Below are 23,901 nucleotides of genomic sequence, written 5' to 3' on the forward strand. Positions count from 1 at the left end.
TTTGGTTCACAGGCAGGCAAAATCACGACAGCAAACCTCATGCTAATAAATGACAAAATTGGCACCTTGTATTCTAGCCTGGTGAACCTGAGAATTATGTTATGTGTGTTTTTGAGTGTGCAAAAAAAAAAACATTTTGTCTGTACGTGAAGACTTTTCTGTGAATTTCCTGATATTCACAGTCTTGGTGACTAATGTCACAGTGCAGCAGGGAGTTGATCCTTATGTTCTGCCTGGTTTGCACTTGGAAAGATTTCTAAGGAAAGAAAAATGTACAGAAAGAATTGTGTGTGTGTGTGTGTGTGTGTGTGTGTGTGTGTGTGTTTTGATTATTAGACCATCTTGTTTAGTAGCACTCAAAGACAGCAACTCTTTCTTTTTTCTAACATTGTCATTAATCGTTGCTTAAAAAGCACAAATAAACAAGATGGTGAGAAATGATAGGTGCAAAGTGTGCTGGTCCTAATTTAGTTCTCCAATACAGACTTGATGATAATGAGATAACTGCCTTTGGGAGCCATTACCCCTGCCCTATGTAAGTTTCAACTCCAGCATCCATGTGAAAGCTGTCTTTAAGGTTCGCATATCATGTGAACTGTTTTGTAGGGACAAATGAAATCATGTGTTGAATTAGTTTGGTTAGTGCTTACTACTCTGCTCACCAGCGCACGCTAGAGATGTTGACAAATGGTCACTCAACTGCTTTCTTATGGGATGTGTGGTGACAGTTGGCGGAAGTTCTGGGAAAGCATGTGATCCTGTTTGGACGGATACACACTTGTGGGAATCCCAGTGGATTTTTCTGATGGCCTCAGCAAGAAAAACGAGTGAACTGGAATTCCCTAGAACATTAAATGCTATGAGGTTCTTGGCAATGAGACGTATGGTGAAATTTGCAAAATTGACATAATCAATCATATAACAAAATAAAATTATCCCTTTTCCTAATTTGTCTATATGCTAATCTGTCACAAAACTACTTTCTTAGTCTTTGGTCTCAATAGTTCACATAATGTTAGTGAGAGGTTGTTAATACTGGGGGCTGGAATGATGGTATTGTAGGCTAAGCTTTCACCTATAATTTCATCTTCCAATATGGGCAACGGTTCAAGTCCTGGCTGTTTCACTTCAGGTCCCTTCTCTGATTATACTCTGGGAAAGCAGTATAGTCCAAGTCCTTGGGTCCTTGCACCCACATGGTAGACCTGGAGGAAGCTCCTGGTCTCTGGCTTCAGATTGGCTCAGCTCTGGCTTTGTGGCCATTTAAGGAGTGAACCAGTGAGTGGAAGATCTCTGTCTTCTCCATTTCTCCTTCTGTCTGTATTTCTGCCTTTCAAATAAAAATGAAATAAACCTTAAAAAAGATAAGATCTTGGAGAATTCCAAATTCATCAAAAGATTCTGGAAAAAAAGCAAGAGTGAAGAAGTCTGACTGTTATGTGCAGTAGATTCTGTTTGTGAAGCAAGTTTATTATTCCTCATGGGAAAATCTTTAAGAAATGGAAAAGTATTAAGGAAGAAAAAAGACATTTCAGGTGTAGATTTCTGTTGTTTAAGGCATAAAACCTTGATTAATCTGTATAATTTATCTTTTCCGTGTGTCTTTTATGTAACAGTACAGATTTATAAAGCTTTTGTGTATGAGTACATTCACAGAGGTACTAGGGATGAGTGTTTAACTGTTTCAATTATTGTGGTAAAGAATGTAAAAACTTCAGAGGCCCCAGATCAAACTTTCTTTCCTCCATTAACTCAGTCTGGCGTCTCTGAAGAACTGTATGAAGCAGACACCCCAGGGCCAGTTTGTATTTGTTATACATTGTTATTAATCTTAGCTCTTGCTTATGTCCAGGCATTTATTTTTGACAGGCCATATTACCTTATTCTTCAGTTCCATTGTTTTAGATGCAATGCTGAATACCACCTTGAGATTTTCTTTGTGTAACAAGTTGGGGAATACTGATGTAAAGTTTAAAGTGGCTTACTGAATATAATATTCACAGTATTATAACTATTATAACTTTCCAAAGTGACTTCAAAGTTGTTAAAGTGGATGTTCCTGTAACAGGATCTCTTAAGTATCTAGGAAACTTACAAAGTACTATTTGTCTTGATAACTATACTTTTTTTTTGCTGCTTTGCATATTACAATATATTAGAATCATAATAATGGTTCTTAACACAAAATCCAATTCTTTTTCTGTATTAAATAAGCTTTAATTTAGTTTCAGTTCAATAAAAATATAGAAGTTTCAAGTTCAGAATACAGAAGCTGGAGAAATATTGTCAGTGGCAAGAATCTATTTCTAACTTTTTCACTATATAACAAAATATTTCATGTTTCAATGAAATTATTTGCAGGGCTTTAAAAATAGTCTCTGATAATAGGTGTCACAAAGTTAACTCAGTGAGATTTTATTGTAACACATATTTACAGGAATAATTTAATTTGTTATTCAGTATGTGGGAAAGCATATTCAACAATATTTAATCATTGAACCCAGAAAAAAAGTATTCAGCATATTTGTATCATCTTTCCTCCTAACTTCAACTGAAAAGGTAATATATTTGCTGGAACTTCTCTCAACCTTAGATTGACTTACAAAAAAGAAATCATAGCGTATTATTTACTACACTTTTCTGAATTTACTTATAAGGATGCCTTCTCTATTGTGTCATCTCTAAATTTGCATCACACATAGCTCATTCATGGATAGCACAAAGAAGACACAAGTGAAAGAATCCGATATAAGGAAATGAGTTTTGGTTCAGTTGGCTATCAGCCTACCGATTGTTATAGATGTTATGGTAAGGTTTCTTGATTTAGTTTGATTAGTCTGTGCACCCTGGGTATAATGCAGTAACAAGCAATGTATAATCAATGACCACATAACAAGCTTACAATGACCATGTCTGATTTCACACTCTACATGTCTACTGCAAACTGGCATCAAAATTAGAAACCCAAGTGTGAAGGTACCATCTGCAGCCATGATTTTATGATTGCTAAGGCAGGGTACAAAGGCATAGAGAGTTATGTGTTTTTTCTAAAAACTTCTGCTGGAAGTAAAATTTTTATTTCTATACATGACCGCACTGCAGTCAAGCAAGCAGATAATTCCAAATATTGCCACCTACTTGGAACAAGAGAACCACTCCAGTGACAGTCACAGATTTCACTGATTGAAAGATGCTCTTGTTGCTGTAATATTGCTGTTTTAGAGTGATAAGAGGAAGAAACAATCTATTATGTATCCATGTTTATAAAGTATACTTTAGAGTTTCATTTTCTAAATAACTATTATGTATACCCTTAAATAGCTTACATTCTGAGAGGGGAGGCAAATATATAATTATATAAGGCCAGCTAATGATATCTGATTATAGAGAAAATAGCTAATTATAAGGATCAACTATACCAGATAAGGAAAAACTAATACTTTAGCATTAGGCTTGAGCTTGCACCTGTTCCTTCCTCCTGATTAGCTAGCTCTATGAATTAATCTCTGTCTACAAACCAGAAATAATATCTATGTCACTGTTACTGTAAACAATAATAAATGGCAAGTAGTAGGAACTTGTTCAATGTTAATAATCATTAGAATACATTAGCCTATACAGTATTATGGTTCTTTATAGTATAGATGAATATTGGTGTTTATGAAATTAGTTTGACCACTTGCAGTGAGTTTTCATTAGTCATGATTACACATCTGAATGTACAAAGAATGTCAGAATTTTAAAAACAAATTCCATGATATACTATTTTGAAAAGATGACTTATAATCTGTCTCTCTACCGCTTCATGAGGGACACTTACCTTCCTGCTGTGTTGTTATGTTGCAGGAGTAGTATTAGTCATCATCTAGTCTTGCCCTGAAATACTCAGAAATCTCAAGTAACAGAGCATATGTGATGAGACAGGATCACTTTCACAAAATGAACAAAGGCTTAAAAATACGAAATGAAAACAAAGAATGAATAAATGAATCATAAAAATACTAAATGTTCATCAAATAGGTCATAGTTCTACAAGCTATTATCAACTCAAACTGAGGACTTTTAACAAGAGATAATATAATAACATGCATTAATTCATTTAGCCCTCACAAAAATACTGCTCTTGTTTAAAAAAAAAGGAAAAGAAGATTTGTTTGAAAGATCGAGGAACCAAAGAAGAGAGAGCGCTGAGGCCAGGACAGAATCAGCATCCAGACCTCCCACACATGTGGTGTGGGATTAAGGACTTTAACCAGCACTCTGATGCCGGTTGTGGAGATCCCAACCAGTGGCTTAACTCTTGTTACTCCTCATCTGCTACACTCCCAACAAGTGCTTCTCTTTTCTACATTCAACAGATGTGGTAACTGAGGCTTAGAGAAATTAAATAACTTCTCCAGGATTGAACATAGTTGAAGAGGTAGAGTCAGGATTGACTATACACAGTGTGGACCGAGGGCCCAACCGCAGGCATCATAGTGATGAAACTCTCATTTTCATTTTGTTTCTTTCTCTATAGGGAAACCTTTGTGTCTCACTATTCCAAATATACTGTGACTGCTCTTGATAAGCTTATCGACAGTTTCAGGCCGAGTGACATTCACAGAATGGCTAGTCATTAGTAGTCTCAACTGCCTTCTCTCCTAAGGAGATCATAAAAGGAAACAGAATGGACCATGGATTCCCCAGAGAGGCTGGAGGCCACCATCATGACTGGAAATTGCTTTTTACATGCATCAGTTGAAATGGCCTCTGCATAGCAATTAGATGTAATGAAGGGAAGCTGCTGATAACCAAGAAAGGCTGCCAGACCTTCTGTTGGTTATTTTTGGAGGAAATAGATTGTGCAACCTGTCTGACCCCAATTCTTACCCATCTAAAATCGTTTCATCTTGATATATTTTGAGTCTTTTTCAGAATTAGAAAATGAGGACTGTTTACCTGACAGTTTCAAACACTTTTAAAAACTGGGCACGTGTTAATTCTCGTACATCAATCCAATCAGTAACAGATTTTGTGTATGTTATATATACATATGTATTACATTTATGTGTATATGTTGGTATCTTCTTGCTATTGTTATTTAACTGTACACATGATGTGTGGAACCTTTCTTCACAGTTTAAACTGTAGCCAACTGTACATTTTCCTACATTCCCTCAGCAATTAGTTTTCTCTTATATTTGGGGGAGGGACTAGAAGTAAAGAAGCCATTCAGTGTGCTTTTTGTTGAATGAGCCTCCTGCCAATGATGAAGTATCTCCAGAATCTGTCCCTTGGGGTTAATGCCCACACTTCAGTTAAGAGACATTTAGAGTTACAAAAAAGCAACTCTGTGGAGAATGCAGGCTTAAGGCTGATTGGCTGTTATGTTTCTGAAGTCACACATTCTCGAATAGAGATCTAAGAACCAGCGGCTTCAATGGGATTATAAAAGGCTTGTTTTTGAATCTGTTTTAAGTGATTTACCTGACAAAAAGCTAAACCAAGGAAACAACGCTGAGGAAAAATGTGCTTTTTAAAAATAATAATAAAATAAATAGTTCTTGAACTTCTAAGATCTTTTATTTTTTTTTTAATTTCTTCTAAGAAGATTGAAAATGTGGGTGTGTATTGGGGAGCAGTGGATTAAACTGACAGTTTTTCTGCCTCCCTTATATGAGTACTTGGGATCCAGTCCCATCTTTGTTTCTGGTCCATCTTCCTACTGATGGGCCCGCAACCTTAACAGATGATGATTCTAATAACTAAGTCCCTGTCACCCACATTAGAGACTCATCTGGAATTCCAGGCTCCTGGCTTTGGCCTCCTGTTGGTTAGTTTTAGAGTTGTGGGCATTTGGAGAGTGAACCAGCCAATACAAGAACTCTCTCTCTCTTTCCTGCTCTCTCTGTCATAATGCCTTTCAAATAAATACATGAATAAAACTTTTAAAACAGGAAAAAATCAGATAGATATTTTTTAGTACATGAAAATCAGATGATTTTTTTGAAGTTTATTTATCCTTATTAGAAAGTCGGATATACAGAGAGGTAGAGACAGTGAAGAAGATCTTCTGTCTGCTGATTTACTCCCCAAGCAGCCACAACAGCCAGAGCTGAGCCCTCTGAAATTGAGCTAGTCCAAAACCAGGAGTCTGGAGCCTCCTCCAGGTTTCCCACAAGGGCACAGGATCCCAGGACTTTGAGCCATACTGGACTGCTTTCCCATATCACAAGCAAGGAGCTAGATAGGAAGGGGGGCCACCGGGACACAAACTGGCACCCGTATGGGATCCCGGCTTCTACAAGGTATGGACTTCAGCCACTAGGCTACTGTGCCTGCCCCCCAAATTATGTGATTTTAAAATAAACATAGTAGTACTATATGAAAATATTATGTAACTCTTTAAATAAAAACCTTGATCACATAAAATGTTCTGTTTTCAAATAAAAAGGAAGATAATTGATTATAATGTCTGAATAATTGGAAAATAATTAAAGGTGAATAACTGTCAAATGCTAAAGTCCTTTTTTTTTTTTAAGATTTTATTTATTTTTATTACAAAGTCAGATATACAGTGAGGAGGAGAGACAGAGAGGAAGATCTTCCGTCCGATGATTCACTCCCCAAGTGAGTGCAATGCCGGTGCTGTGCCAATCCGAACCCAGGAGCCAGGAACTTCTTTCTGGGTCTCCCACGTGGGTGCAGGGTCCTAAGGCTTTGGGCCGTTCTCGACTGCTTTCCCAGGCCACAGGCAGGGAGCTGGAAGGGAAGTGAGGCTGCTGGGATTAGAACTGGCTCCCATATGGGATCCCAGCATGTTCAGGGTGAGGACTTTAGCCGCTAGGCCACCATGCTGCCGGGTCCCAAATCCTAAAGTCTTACTACGTAAATGTTATTTGATATTTTTAAATTAAATATGACAAATTAGGACAAGGTTCAGATTTTTCTTTGGGGGGGTTATATATTTGTTTTCAAATACATTTTATTTATCTTCTAATATACATTTGAGGTCATGATATGTCATATAATTCTTCCATATCTCATGTTTATATTATAGAATAATACAACTAAATCTTGACACCGTCTAGTCAACAGGAAGACAATAGAATCAAAATTTATAATCAGGAAAGTAGGGAAATATCTGGCTGGAACTTTTCATGAATTTTCTTATTGTTACTGCATTTTTCCATACTTTGTTAAATTTAATTTGTCATTAGATGTCCACAGAAATATTTTAGATTGTTTTAACTATGAGCAGTGCTGGGGTAGAATTCAGTACTCCGCTGTAGAAAACTTTGAAAGCAAAGAAGAGAGTTTTAATAAAAAATTTCATTTCTTGATTTTTTTGTGTATTCTACTGGCTTCACCTAGGTCAGATTTCTCTCTTGACTCATTTGTGTGAATATTCTAAGCTTGGAGAGCCTGACAGTTATGGAAAAGCCTTAGTGGGAAACGTCTCTGCTTTTTTTTTTTTTTCTATATTTTGCTTGACATACTTTTTAGTTCCTCACCATATACATGGCTGATTGTTTCTGGAATTCACAAATGCGTTAAAGCCCTGCTCCTCATCAGAGTGTTGAACACAGAAGAATGCATTCTTCCCAGGTGGGGTCATCTCCTCCTCTCAATAATCACTGAGGATCATCATTGTGAGAAAATGATCTGCGTCAGTGTGATGCTGTCATATGTCATCCACAAGAGGGGATAGTGGTCTCATGCCTCCGGTACTGTCAGCTTCACTGATGAATCAGCCGGATGTTTCCAACAAATGGTGCAAAGAGACATATGATGATTTGGGGACAGTTTTATTTTTTTAAAAAAAAACTTGCTATCAATTCCCTTTTAATTTACTAGTACTTGAGAAATTGGGAGTTATTTTTACATCATACCCAAAATAGTCATCACACTTTGTCACACACTATAAAAGTGCCCAGGCATCTGATGTATTTGGATAACTGGTTGCTGAAAAAGTCTATTGGATAGGGGACAAAGGGGAAAAAGTTAAAGTCAGATGTGAGCAAACAAAGATGGGCACTGGTGGACCAAATACATAGTGAACCCCTTTCAAGATTCCTTAGATTCTTTTGGAGACCTAGAGTACCTAAAAACACCAAACCCAATTTTCTATGAAAAGTAAAATATAAAAAACCAAATTTCTGAATTGATATTCTGAACTTTGCTTAACGGTTCTGAGGAATTTAGCACGATTGGTTATCTGTGGTCATGCCTTTCTTCTCTTTCTGTTTAATGATACTATCTGGCATATGATTTCGAACTCCTTAGTCGCCTGTACTTACTGGCTATTTCAAATAGCTGTATGGAATTACCCAGCACCCTGAAAACCAGTACAGGGCAAAATCCCCACTCTTGCATAATGGATTAGGAAATAGACACACAGCTAATCTAGACAATTTGGGAAGAAAAGGTTCAAGAATGTTAGTACAAATACCTGAATTATCCAGATTTCTTCTGGGAGAATCATAAATTATTGTGTGATCTTCCAGAAGAAGCTGATAATAAGGTGCACCGGGCTAGGAGTGAAATTTGGTACCTTGAGTGTCTAGTTAGTGCTGAATCTATCAATGTGAACACATGGAACCTCCCAGGTCAATGGAATAGGGAAAAATTCTGCTTTTGGATATTATAGTACAGGGCAGTGGAGGGTAGTAAACCAAAAACAAGAGCTCATGTTCCAGCATGCTGTAACCTCTTTTCTATAAAGGCTAAAAGAATCTCCAAAATGGACAGGGTGCAATGAAGTCTAATATGATGTCATATGTTTTTTTCCTTCACTGACTTGTGCCTAATAGACTTATAATGCATTGTGTTGCCTAAATCAGGCATTGCAACAAAAAGGATTCTGTATATGAAATAGAAAAGTACACAAAATAAAACTATTGCTATTGAAGAAACAAAAAACTGAACCAGTTCCTTACTGAAAAAAATTAAATAAAACTGGCTGAAGTTTTGCAGCTGATTACATTAAATGGAATTTTATTATAAGGCAGATTAATTTCATAAAAATCAGGTAACGATCTATCTTCATAGAATGTCTCAAATTTGTAAAATTATGCTTTTGATTAGAGCTATTCATTTTGCATAATTTCAAAAGTAGCTAAACCAATGCTTGTGTAACTGAAGGGTTTTTTTCTCCTGCATGTAGTTTTATAACTGTTCAAAGATTTTACTTACAGTCTAAAATAAAACATTTATATGAATATGTTATTTTTAAATAAATATTTTAAATGCAGGTCACCAAGGCATGATCTGTAGAGCCTTTGAATTGTATTCAGCTAAATTTCTTACTAAAAATGATGAACTTCTGCACCTAAAATTTGAGGGAGAGGTTAAAAAGATCCCTTGTGTTTCAAATGTGTTTTCAATTGATTGTCATAAACATTCAAATATGCTTTTATTTAACCTTCACAAATATTTTTGTACCATTGAGACTTATTTTTAATATTTAAATCATATAATCAATATGCAGTTCACTTGACATATCCCATTCAAAGTCTTCAAAAATCAACTGTTGACCATATGATGCCAAGAAAATATCTATATATAGAGAGACAATTTCTTTTTTGTCATTGCTTTGAAAACAAGTAACAAGGAACTTTTGGTTATCTCTAGGACGTGAGGGCAAGCTACAGTCTACATCAGTTAGAAGTCAGAGTATTCAGTGACACACCTAACATGCAGAGGAGATGAAACTGCCAGAGTCATCAATGCATTTAGGAATAGATTCATCACTGAGAGAACGCAGTCTAGCCAACCCCTTTACTGCAGCCTTGACACACTGAGCTGGGCCCCCAAAAAAAGGCACTCCAGTGTGAAATGCAGAGGGAAAGGATGTTCCAAGCACTATTTTAACTGTTTATAAAGGATGCCTAATTCTTTTTTTTTATTAATAACATTGTATTAGGTGACACAGTTCCATAGGTACTGGGATTCCTCCCACCCCTCCCATAACCTTCTCCCCATGGTGGGCTCTCCCACCCCGCTGCGTAACCACAGTTCAAGTTCAGTTGAGATTCCTTCATTGCAAGCATATACCAAGCACAGAGTCCAACATCCCATTGTCCAGACAAGTTCAACGGCCTCTTGAGGAGACCCTCTCTGGTCCAAAGGCAGAGCCAACATTGTAAAATCCTGATCAATCAAAAGCCCCAACATAACATCAGCAACAATATACAATGTTATGGTACTAACTGACACAGTATTGAGTAAACAATATAATGAAAATGATGCAAGTTCTTAACCGTATCCTGTGACCACTCCATTGACATTTCAACAAGTTGCAGGTTCACAGGCCATGTGCAGTCTTGAGACATGGGAGACCAAGTTGCATGGCTAAATTCAAATAAAAAACAAAACAAAACAAAAAGCAGAAACAAAACCTCAGTGAATCCTAGTGGTTTAACTCTCAGAGGACCTCGGGCTGTGCTACTACAAGTTCTGTAATTCTGGAGGTCTGATGTGCGCGGACAGGGGTGTCAAGTCCCAGCTCCACAAGGAGGGAAAGATGAATGGGGGGAGCAAATTTAAGCAGATAACCGGTCCTGATTTTAATCCTTTGCCAGTCTGGCAAAATATGCCTCTGGAAACTTCTGCCAGCAGTAATTTGTTACTTCTCAACAGAAGGGAAGGTGAGGGAGGTGAGGTTTAGTCAGGGGATAAATTTTCTCATTATGCCTTCATACTTAATGTGAAAAAACACCATTGAAAATTATTTTAGTTAATTATGCACATATCATGTGTGAAGGAGTTTCTGTGTATTACCTTACTCAAATCCCATAATCACCTTGATTGTTCTGTCTTGATTGCAAGCATTGCTTTTCTGTTTTATAGTATTGAGGTTGCAAAGGAATGATGTAAATACCAATAAGTAGAAAACAAATCCCATTATTGTCTTTTAGAGCAAGGTTTCAAGCCAGTATTTGTTTAAAAATATGTCAATTATAAGAAAAATGTTTCATTAACAATAGATGCATAATATGTGACAAAAGCCATGCATGACTGAAGTTTGATAATATTCAAGGGGCGTTGGCTCCATGTGGCAGACAGAGACAGATGTAAGATCCATCAGTTCCGTCTGTGGTAGTCATCTCATAATATCAAATTAATATTAAATTCTCATGGCAGGACAAACCAAAAATCTTCACATCACCTTAGAAGTCCATCATAGGAGCAATCTAGGACATTGTGAAAGGACTTGTACTAAAGACCAGGATTTTCTGAAATACAAAAAGACAGAAGCAGAGATTGAATATCTTACTTAATATCTTTCTTGTGGGCTTCTTCCCTCTGGAATATAACTAGGGGGTGCAGGTCCTAGGATATAAGATGATCTAAAATACTCTAGGCTACTAAGAGTTATTTTTTTGAAGCTTCGTCTTGCCACTCAGTTTTGACAGTTTTATGAGATGCATTTAAAAATAAAGTAAAAGATTGTCATAGCAGTAATTAGCAAATCTAATTGTTGGCATCTCTGGCTAATATCCAGCTATTAAGCTATTCTTTACAGCAAGAATAATTATACTAATTTACAGATTTTGAGTGATTGGAAAATTTGTTTCCTTAGTGTTAGGCATTTAAGAATGAAGTCTGTCCATCTTGTGTCTGAAAGAACAGAAATTCCCAGTACATAGCCACTTCGAGCAAATGAGATCACTTGTATAAGAATTTTCATTCAGTTAAAGGTAACTTAAACAACGCTTGATGTATTATGCAATGATGGTTAAGGAAATCTAAGTAAGAGAGAGTAAGCAAACTCCTTCATTTTTCTACCCCAAAGTAGAGGAAAGCTTAGTTTGTGTAGTAACAGCAACCTACGCTAGATCTTATCAGGTGAATTTTATTTCCAACTGGCATTTATGTTTCTTCTGTGACACAGGAGATGTGAGAACATAAATCTTGCATCAAAAAGCTGAACGTTACTCTAAATGATGATAGTAAATTCTACACAATTGAATTCATGATAAATAGAGAAACTGCATGAGTCATTTAGAAAGACATATGCACATACACACATATGTTTGAATACATACATGTACATATCTTAAAAGTTTGAACCCATACCCTATTCTGCAGCCACCCAATTTGAGAGATGAAAGGGAAAAACAGTTTTTTAAATTATACAAATAATTAAAATTGGTTTTTGTTTAGCAGAGCTGAAAATCTGACAATGTTAATCCTCTTGTTTCAATGCAGTCTCCCCTTTACCTACCAGATCTGTCATCCTCACTACCAAAGCCTTACTATGATCATGCAAGAAGACTGGAATGAACATTTATCCAGCTGATCATTACATAGTGCATGTTTGACTCCTGGACTTAATAAAAGCTATAATTTCTTTCAGCTAGTATTTACTTTTGTTTTATGCTTAGAAAACTTTCCCCTCTTAAATTCTTCAAATAGCTTTTTTATGTCCTGGTGGTAATTTAAGTTTAATGTTTACATTTAAACATTCAATACATTAAGAATGCTCACATTTCATATTCACTTGATTTACGAAGCTTTCCTCATAGCTGATATTTTATCCCAGAGTCCCTTCTCCTTTCCTGCAGCTTGTAGCCTTTCAATCTCAGTCACAGCCATCCTCTCTGGACACTGCTGCAAAGCAGCCCTAGCAAATCTTTTTTCTTCTGGGTTGTATAAGAAACCTGTGTCTTTTTCTTCCTACCCTGTAATTTACTATCAATATTTCCTGAGGCACCACCTTGAAAAAGACATACACATGCAGAACCTGTCCCTGCCTAAAAGTCTCTTTTTTTCTTCACAATTGATGAATTTGACTCTACATAGATTTAGGTGGCAACAACCATATTGTTTTCTGATAATGTTTAAAAGTATCTCCATGTCTTTAAGCATCTACTGTGAGAAATCTCAAATTATGTAATTCCTTCTACTTTTCTAACCTCTCCCTTCCCCATCTCTCCATCAAAAGTGTCTTGAATCCTTTCTCTTGTCCAGAGATTCTGGAATTTCACAGTAAAGTCACTTCCTGTTATCTCTCTCTCCATTCCCTCTGCTGGGTGCCTGATGAAACTTTGACTTCACAGGCTCATCACTCTTACTTCTGTGATAGGACTCCATATTTTTTGTTAATTTCTTTCTCTGCTTCCTCATATTTATTTCTCTAAAAATCATATTAGTCAGAAATTGGAGCTATTAGAATGATGCTTTGTGTCTTATATATTTTGCATTTTCTATTATATCTATTTCTTAAGAGTTTTCCTTGACTTTTTCTTTCTTTTATTTAATTTTAAAAAGTGAAAGCACACATGTTAATGTTTAATTTTCAAGAGATATTTCTTGGTTTCCTAGAATTTCCTTTAACAGTATCATGTCTTCTTAAATGGTTCTGAGCATACAAGATTTCTCTTTCTTAGAGACCTTTTCATTTTATTTTTGTATTCTTCTCCGGAACGATATTTTTGCACTTTATTTTAATATGGAAGGCTTTCTTTGCTTTCATCAAATTTTTATTCATATAAAGAAAACAGATTTTATGTACTTCAATTCTAAGCAAATAAACATACCTCCCTCCACCTTACCCTCACTTAATCCTTCTCTCCCTCCCTTCCTTTCTTTTTCTTTCTCTCTCTCTCTTTCTCTCTTTCTTTCTTCCTTCCTTTCTCTCTCTCTTTCTCTTTCTTTCTCTCTTTCTTTCTCTTTTTCTTTCTTTCCTTCTTTCTTTCTTTCTTTCTTTCTTTCTTTCTTTCTTTCTTTCTTTCTTTCTTTCTTTCTTTCTTTCCTTCCTTCTTTCTTTCTTCCTTTCTTTCTTTCTTTCTTTCTTTCTTTCTTTCTTTCTTTCTTTCTTTCTTTCTTTCTTTCTTTCTTTCTTTCCTTCCTTCCTTCCTTCCTTCCTTCCTTCCTTCCTTTAATGTTTGCAATGCCACACTCTCACTTTATAATTGCAAGCTTAATGCACCAGTAACAATAATGTAAAACATGTAAAATATAGAAAGACCACTGTTCCACAGGAATATAGGCAAGGGATATAAACAATATCACTTCATGTGATATCAGTTTCATTCTTATGCATATTTTTTGGATTTTGCATTAATTACCACATATTTTATATCACAGAAGGCATTAAAATTTATTTAGGAATTCTACATATTGGGTGATTTATCTATTCATTTATTAATTTGAAGAGTATCTTAATGAGATAAAAGTTTCTGAAGAAATCAAACTAAAAACATAAAAATCAAAGAGATATAGTTTCTGCTATGTTTATTGGTGAGATATATCTCCTTTAGGCAACAAATACATGGGTTCTGTGTTTTTAATCCAGTCTACTAATCTATGAAGTATGAGTGATGAATTTAAGCCATTTACATTCAGGGTTAATATAACAGGTGGTAACTTGGTCCTGTCATTTACCAATGAGTTGTTCATTGATTTAGTCTTCTGATGTTATTTTACTGGGATATTCTTCACATTTGCCTTTGGTTTTGGTCAGCGCTATTCCTTTTCTCTGTCCAGAAAACATCTTTCAGTATCGTTTGTAGTGTAGGTTTGGAAGAGGAGTATTCTGTAAGTTTTCTTTACTGTAATAGAATTTTATTTCATTTTCAAAGACAAAGGAAAGTTTTGCTGGGTACATTATTCTGTGCCGATAACGTTTTGCTTTTAGAATCTGAAATATGTTGCTCCATTCTCTTCTGGCGTGTAGAGTTTAGTGTGAGAGAACAGCTGTAAACTTAATTGCCATTCCTCAATATGTCAATTGATTTTTTTCACATGCACATTTCAGGATCTTTTCCTTATGTTCAATTGAAAAGAGTTTGATTATCATGTGTCTTGGTGAAGATTACATTTTGTCAACCATGTTGGGAGTTCTGTGCCCCTCCTGGATGTTGTTTCCCAGTTCTTTCTCCAGATTAGGGAAATTTTTTCTTATTATTTCATTAAATCAATTTTAGACCCAGCATCTCATTCTGCACCATCTGGGATTCCCCTAACACTTATATTTGACCTGTAAATAGTGTCTTTCAATTCTTGAATACTTTTTTCTTTGGCCTGATCCAGCTCTGCTTCCAGATTTTTAATTGTGTCTCCATTGTAACAAGAAATATCTTCCAATTCTGAGATTCTTTCTTCTGCTTCCTTCATTCTATTTTAGAGACTTTCCACTGAATTTTTAATTTGCTCTCTTGTATCCTTCATTTTCAGTAATTCAGTTTTATCTTTTTAGTGTTGCTATTTCCTGTGTGACATATTCCTCAAATCCCTGTGCTTCTCATTGTTGATATGAAGTTTTATAACAAGTGCTTTGAATTCTGTGTCCCCATTTTCTCGATGTCTTTCTCAGCTAACTGTGAGGTTGGCAAAGGCTTTTGCTCCTTTGCAGGGGAATTTTGAGTAGTATTCATTGTGCCTTTGTGTCTTTGTCTGTTCTTGGTCACTATACTTCTGGTTAGTAGATTCTTCTCCTTAGGGCAGATTTCTCAGCTGTGTTACCCACAGGTCTACAATTTGATTTTACTTACTGTGGTTGGTACCTGATTCCTTGTTTGCAGTCACTTGTGCCACTCCCTCCAGTTTTAAATCTGGGCTCTTATGTTAGACTTCTACCACGGTCTCCATTGTCCCAGCTCCTGGCTCAGCACTCTACCTCATGTGATCCCATGCAGTTGTTGCACCTTTGTCCTACATTTCTCCCACTTCCAGTTGTAGTAGGTGCCAAGATTAGAGAGACACCAGGTGTCCTAAATAGCTAGGTTGATGGCAGTGCTGATTTTGGTCAGCCATTAGGTCTGAGGGCCATACAGACCTGTTTTGAATCATAAGATGCCAAATTTGGTATTGTTTTCCCTGTAGGACTAGTGCAATGCACTGAGCTGAAAGTAAGTTCACTTCCAGCTCAGCGCATGAGCAGCTCACTGTTGTCCCTGCGGTCTCAAAGCCTTTTCCACACTGTATAAAATTGTGCCTGATGTGGCATTGCTGTAGTTCTTGATCTGCTGACCATTAGGTCTGAGTGCTACCCTGACCTATTTTTGGCTGGAACCTGTAGGATGCCACGTTGTTGCAATTCACTGAGCCAGAAATGAGTTTGCCCCAGCTTAGTGCATGTGCAATTCTGTCCCATAGCCTTTACCTTCCTATTAAAGTTGGTGCTGGATTTATCTCTACTGGGGGTTTGGGCTGTGATATCCTTCCTGTTCTGCACCACCTGTTTGGGATCTGCTGCTCTGTCTCTCTCCTGGGCAAATCAAACAAAATAGCAGGATGGGCAATTATTTGTCTGGGTTCACCTCCTGAGCTCCCCGTGAATACCCCTTCCCTCCTGGTTGCTGGTGGTATTCTGGCTGCTAGTGTGGTTTAGATCACCACTGACTGAAAGCTTCTGGTATGTTTGGTCACTGTAACATCCACCCTGTTGTTTTTGCTGCTTGCTGTATCATCAGTCTCCAGGTACTCCTGTGTTGTTGTTCTGGCCTCTGCTACTTCTGGAATGTGCCCTCTCTACTCTAGTTAATGTTTTTCGCTCTGTTTGAACATGTCCTCACCCTATTGTGCCATCTTGATTCCTACCAATATTATCTAAATAGCAAGTAATATGTATTGTTTTGTTTAGTCTCATGTGTTTTAAAGATGCAGTATAACAATTTTTGATTTATCTGACACAAGGCAAATTCATCTACTGGCTTTTTTTAACTTGGCCCATACATTTTAAATTGCATTGTAATGTAAGTGACATAAAATAGCTTACCATATTAAGAAATAAGCAAAGATATGATCCATTTTTTTTTATTTGTTAAGATGCAATCAAATTCAGGGAAAAACTGCTTGTCAACATTGAAAAATGTTTGCTGCTGATTATTTAAATAACAAACAGCTATGTTATCTAACCTTTCCTCTATGGACTTTATATTGTAGCATGTTCTTTTAATTATACTCCATAATGGAGAAAGGATAATTTTGCCAAAAGTTGAGAAATTGACTTGTATTCCTGAGGTATCTTTTCCGGTCTATGAAACATAAGGTTATATGTACATGTGAGGCAGTGTTGCCTCTTTCAAAATTCACCACAATGTCTGAAGTCAATACCTATACAATTGTACTATTTCTGTTTGTAGAAAGTAGGTAATCTAGGTTCTGTCACCCAATTTTACTGTGTTCCCAAAATGAAGTATTGGATCTTCTTGGGAAATTTCTCTTCGCCTCCACAAAAGGGTCATAACTTGATTCACCTGGTATTATTGGCTTTGGCAGGTGTAAAGACATCCAATTTTCTCCCATAGTCAGATGAAAATCTTCCTAGGATGATTATGTATGTTTGATGTTATGATGAGTCAGTGAAGTGCAAAGCAAAGTGATCTGGTCATTGTCCAGTTACATACAGATTTTTTTTTTATTAATTGTATTGCATTATGTGACACAGTGTTATGGGCACTGTGATTCCCCCCAACCCTCCCCAAACCCTCTCCCCGTGGTGGATTTTTCCACCTTGCTGCGTTACCACAGTTCAAATTCAGTTGAGGTTCTTTCACTAGAAGCATTCAACAAGCATAAAGACCAGTGTCTTATTATCCTAGTGAGTTCAAAGATTTCTTGGTGAGACCATCTCTGGTCTGAAGGTAAAGCCAGCAAAGTACCATCCCAATCAATTAAAAGCCCCAACATAACATCAACAATCATTTACAACCTTATGGCATTAATTGACATGGTATTGATTAATAGTATGTTAATAGGAAAATGTGGGTTTTTAACTACATCCTGTGACTTCTTCATAGACATTTCAATTTTTGGTTTATATTCAACCAGATTCCATACACTTCAAAATGGCTATAGATTACTATTCAGCTGTCTCATGTCTATTTTTATTTTTATATTTAGCTGTTTATAGTGTTGAAGCATGATTTTGCTGAACTTAGTTGTTTTTTTGGATGGTCTGAACTGGCTTATAACTCTAGCAAGACATGTGTTATCAGTTCAGGTACAGAACTTTTTTTTTTTTTTTTTAGGATGGTTTAGGATGGGTGTGCAGAGAAATCGCCAATACCCCAGTGAGGCATAGCTAATCTTTGTGTCCCACCTAGTGAGGCATGTTTGGATCCACACTGGCCATTTCCTGTCTGATTCTAAGCTTTCCTTGTTGTTGTCTGTCCATTCTCGATTTTTGTTGTTTGTATGTTTGTTCATTTGTTTTGAGGGGTTTCTGGAGCGATCCTAATGGTCACCGTGAGGGAGGGTGGGGACCCAGAGCCGGAGCCAGGCAAGGACCAGAGAAAGCTCGCCTCCCTAGTCCCGAACGAAGTTTATTATTCTTCTGTTTCTGCAGACCACTCAGGGCTCCTGGCCATTGTTCCAATGATGCTGGTTTCTGCACGGCGCAGTTTTGACTTCTTCCATCACCTGTGGAGGCTCCAGATGGGGGTGGGTGACCTCAGAGTTCTTGGCCTCTGAAGGCACTCCTATTCCCCGTGGTCTCTTTAGAGGTTGGGATGTAGTCCTTGGTGTCCATGTTGATAGTCCTTGATGAGGATCTGGGAGTCTTCAGGGTTGGGATGCGGGCCTCCTCCTGTTCCACTCTGACCTCCTGTTAAGAGGCTTTCAGGGTCGCTCCTGATTCTCCCCCTATGCCTGTGTAGCTTTACTATTATCTAGTGCCGACTCGAGTCTGTTGTCTGAGTTATCAGATTTCATCCTGATAGGTTATATTTCACGTCTTCCTCTCACTTTTTAGGGAGATGGAAGATTTCTCTGCATTCCCTCCCCATTACGGAGTAACATAGGGTATTAAGAGGTACTGGGGCAAGTGTTTGACATCAGAATTCCCAGGGCTCAATTCCCAACTCTGCTTCCTGATTTCAACTTCCCACCAGTGGTGACCAAGAGAAACATTAGTGATGGCTCAAACAATTGAATCAGTCTTGAGAGTCTTCCGTCCAGCAGGCCCAAGACTGCTGAAGGGCGAGGTGATAGTGCTCTTGTGCAGCAGAAACACTGGAGGCAAACTGGTGGTGAAGAATGTCCATTTGAGAGAAGTCACAAGCTTATATAGGAGAGGTGGCAGGAAGGAGGGCAGTCCTGACAGTACAACAACATTGCGACTGGCTAACAGATACGTCTGTCTCTCCTGACCCTCCAATGAAGTTAAAGATCAAGAAGCATAGGAAGCACAGGCAATTGTATCTCAGGGCAGGCTTGTTAGAGCAGGATGAATGTAAGATTTGACTTCACAGAGTTGTTTACAAAGAAAATCTAGCGGATTAGGGAAGAGAGACTGGGTGCATCCCATTACTCCTGTTACATTCCCAGTAATCAGGCCATGTTGGAGTCTGTTAGTCAAGGACACAGTGTGCCATGTACCTCTGGCCTCCCATATGATCTCCCACAAATCACCTAAATGGTGTCCTGGATTGTGTTGTTGGCTCCTGACTCAGATTCCAGTTTAGCTCCAGATATTCCAGACATTTAAGCCATGAACTAATGTTTGGGAACTTACTGACTTTGTCTCTACCTTATTCTCACACAAAAAGAATACACATCTCAGAGGTTGTGTGCATCAGCTTTGCTACTGAAGTGTCAAAGTTTACTTTCAAACACATTCGTGTGTGATCTGAATGGATGGCGATAAAATCATCTCTGTTGTAAAACATGGTGCTAGTTTTGTAAGAATTTTCAACTTCAAAAAATTTTTGTAAATTGTTGTTTAATTTTTAATGTGAAGCTGAGTTCTTATTTATGCTGGGTAAACTTAATTGTACCCAAACATTTTTTAGTTTTAATTATACTTTGGAGGATTTTAGTTTCTCCAGTGGTTTTATGTTAATTGCCATAATACATTAATAGAAATGCAAGAAATGCTTAAATATACATGTTAAATGGAAATTGGTGATATTTCTAAAAGAAAATCTGTTATTTACTTTATATTGGCACTAATAAACTGTCCATCAGATTTTGTGGTCATACATCCAGATATTACTTCCAAAAACATTTTATAATTCTAAATTAAGATGCACCAGGAACGTAATGCAAAGATTGATGACTAATATTGTAATTAGATGCACAAACAGCAGGAAAGCATAAATAACATATTTAAAGCCAGATTTGTGCTTTTGTTTGCACATTAGTATTTGAGTTAAGGATATACTGTTTTACAAGTGCAGTATTTTTTCTTTGTTGTTGCTTTATTTTTGGAAATCATCTGATTGCTTTTTGGAGCTGATTGTGATGGTTAAGGAATACAGATTTTCTGATATTCTAAAGGATATCATTTATATTATCATCCATATATACTTTCTTTCATGGCAAAATAAATTAGAACACATGTTTTTCTTTGCATCACACAGTGTTGCTGCTTTTACTTAAACAAGCAATTAAAATTGGGTTCTCCTTAATGTTACAGAATATCTGTCAATGACAATCCTCTTGTTTCAACACAGCTTTCTCTGTAGAGCAGGTACGTAGCAATTCGTCCCTGCCACTCCTCTTTATCGTTAAAACTCTTACCTTCACTACCAAAAGCTGACTATGATCATGCAGGAAAACAGAATTAGCACTTATCCAGCAATGATCCAGTCTGATTATTACTCTTACATGGTATGTTTAACTCCTGTACCTAATAAAATTTATGATATCTGTCATCTGGTATTTACTTTTGTTTTATGCTTAGAAAACTTTTGCCATCTCGAATATGCAAATAGCTTTCTTTATTTGCATATAAAGAAAGGTGGTATATTGTGCTTAATGGTTACCTTTAAATATTTAATGCATTAAAATTTTACCTTTATTCAAAGAATTCATGCAGGAATCTTTGTTTAGCTAATTGATTCTCACATTTTTTATTAACTAATTCATATTCTCACCATGAATTGAGGATACTGTCTTTTTATGTATTGAATTATTAGCAATAGTTATTTGTAAGACCTTTTATAAATAGCAGTGATTCTTTCATTACATTAAGCTGTTTTAATTATTGTAGGCTTATAAGCCTTTCCATATTTATCAAATTTGGGTGCAGCTGTTCCTTTCTCATGCTTGAAACTTTCTTAAAATATTTCCTTTACCTATGTTTCCAGTTTACTTTAAAATGAATTTTCAGGCCTTCTTTCCCTCTTCTGATGTCATTGGTTTTGAATCCTGTTTTTCTTTTAATATAACTATCAATTATCATATGTGTAAATAAAGCTTGTAATATTGACAAGAGGGGCATTCAAGCATGACAATACAAAGTGCACAGGGGCAGAGGAGAGCCCAGCTGAGTCAGGGTTTCTGTGGAAACGTTCTGAGAAGAGGTTCTGCATAGCAATGGGTTACAGTTGGATTGGTCAAGCAGTAGGAGGGAAATCCATGTGGAACACTCGAACTCTGTTTTCATGTCACAGCACTCCATCATGCGAGATGCAGAAGTTGTTATAAAACAGTTGGCTAGTTTATAAGAGGGAAACAAATATGTGTTCTTTAAGAACCTAATCTGAAATTTTTGTATAGTTCACTGGCTTGAAATGAAATAGATAGAATTCAATCAAAAAAGTTAGAACACATTTCTTTGTAATGCTCCTAATAAATAAAACTTTTGGAGATTCAAGTATAGTTGTAATAACCATGGAAAGTGGTAGTTACCTGTCAATTACAACAAAGCAATATTATGGTGTAAAACGCTGGACTGCAGAATCAGAATTGAAGGGTTTTATGTAGAAGCTTTGTCAGCAGATTGAAGTCAATACACAGCATATAGCTACCCTTGGAGGTTCCTAAGCCAGGCACAATCAACAGACTGTAGAAATGAATTAACTGCACTTGGTAGAACAGGAAAAGAATTCCCAGAAAACTGAAGCAGCAAGAAATCAGTCTAAAGACCTTCCTATCCAACCATAAAAGCTATTTTTAAGCCATTTTTCACCTAGTCTGACTGTGTTTTAATTTTCTAGCTCACTAAGTTTTTCTCAGCAGAGGGTTAGGCTTGCCTTGGTAGTCAATTTAGGCTCTACCTCTTGGGATTAAAAAAAGAAGAGAAAGGCAAGTGTCACTTTTTAATTGATGTCCTGTGAAGACTGACACAACGGATCCTGTTTTTTTTTCTGTTGTTTGTTTGTTTAAGTGGCTTCTTATTTTACTGATATTACCTTAAAGACATGACACAGTACTTTTTGTTATAGATAATCACAGAGTGAAAAAACTCTTTCTATTCAAGGTTTATAGGGGAAAAAAATAAGGAAAGAGAATTTCCCCAGATAGAGGCAACTCATGTTGAATTTAATGGACGTCAAAGAGATAGAATATCCTTGTACGCCACTAATAGAAAAACAAATTTTAATTTAGAGTCAGGAATTTGAAAAAAGAAGGGAAAATTACTATTCTGGGTACCTCATCCAAGTAGAATCATACAACATTTTCCCTTTTTTGTTTGTTTATTCAATTTACTGAACATAGTGCCTTCAATATTCAACCATCTATCAGTTTTAATTCCTTTTGCTGACTGCATCATGTTCTATTGCATGTGTAGAGGATGCTTTAATTCAGTGTACCTGTGTCTTTCTACCTCTTGGTTACTGAGAACAATGCTGTAGTGTGTTTCAGTATGCAAGTATCTGTTTGAGTCCCTGTTTCATGCCAGGCATTCCATCAGTGAGGAATTGCAGGGAGACAAAAGATGCACCAGTGTATCAAGCTGCTGTCCTCCTTACTTCAGCCATAGCTTGTGTTCTGTGTTCTCATCAGAAGGCCTGTGCTTCAGCTCTAGCTTGGATGAAGCTGTACTGTTGTGTTGGGTTACTGGGCTTACTTTGGCTCTGCGGAGTCAGCCGAGAGCCTTTAAGGGTACTGCCATAGGCAGATGCTCTTTGGGTCTGTTCTCACATATGGTAAGCATTGTAAGAGCAGAACTCATCCTTATCTTGAGTAAAGCTTTGAAAGACCTCTTAGAATTGTAAGATAAAGGCAAGGAGTGATGAGCTAGTTGCATGATCACAAAACCTGCAGAAGACAGCTATTTTGTGTGATTATTGATTTCTGATGGTTTTGCTGTGACCTTAGTGAGCTATTAGAGGCTAAGCCAAGTCTGAAATAAAATGAAAGCACTTGGAGCATATGCAGGAGCTCCTCTAGGCTGATTGAAATAGTGATTGCGCAGACAGTGGGATTTCCTGCTGATATGCTTGAATCTCTAGTGGCCACAGAGCAGAAACTCAGCATTGTCTTGCATACGAACAGTGAACTCTTGAATAGCATTTCTGCTGTCTGGAGAGTAAAGCAAAAATTAATTAATTAAAAGCTGGTTACACTCAGTGAAGAAAACAGGAAGGCCCTTCGGCTTATTTTGGTGAGATTTGCCTGAAAATATTCTCTGCACCTTTTTCCTTTTACTGTATATTGTTTTAGTTTAAGAGCAGAACCCTATCTAAATACAAGAAACTGGTGGTCGCGGATCCTCTATTCTGCTTCTCATCATAGCTAATTTTATAATTTTAAAGAGAATCTTCTCTTTAATCTGGTGCCCTCTTTTTCTCTCATTTGCCCACATTTTGTCCAGAGGGTATGCACTGAGATTGCCAATGATTAAAACACGCATTTCTCTGTGAAAACCCAATTTGCATTCAGGACATATTTCACTGAATAATGAGTTTAACAAGTAAAAAGCAAAGATAAGATATCTTACTTTAGTGGGAATACAGATAACAGCTAAAAATAATAATTGAATAGAAAACTGACCTTTTCATCTGCATCTAGCAAAGTTTAAATTATTGTTAAAATTATGTAAGGTTTTATTTTTATAAAACTGTGTTGTGGAAATATTTACAGATATATTTACTCCCCCACTTTGGGGTTTGTTTTTAAAATTTTAACTCCTATATATGTGGGAGAACATGTAGTATTTGTCTTCCTGCATCTGGCTTGTTTCAATCAACATGACATTCTCTAGTTGTAAAATTTTGCTGAAAACGGAAGAATTTCATT

General features: G+C 36.7%; 1 protein-coding gene across 1 annotated transcript in view; it reads left to right on the top strand.

Moving 5' to 3' along the window:
* SLC35F1 (solute carrier family 35 member F1) overlaps positions 1 to 23,901 on the top strand; it is a 398,948-nt gene that overhangs the window by 140,880 nt on the left and 234,167 nt on the right. The gene's annotated exons all lie outside the window — the stretch shown is intronic.

This window comes from Ochotona curzoniae, unplaced genomic scaffold (assembly GCF_017591425.1).
Source record: "Ochotona curzoniae isolate NIBS_2020 unplaced genomic scaffold, NIBS_Ocur_1.0 scaffold_3890, whole genome shotgun sequence".
Classification (NCBI taxonomy): Eukaryota; Metazoa; Chordata; class Mammalia; order Lagomorpha; family Ochotonidae; genus Ochotona; species Ochotona curzoniae.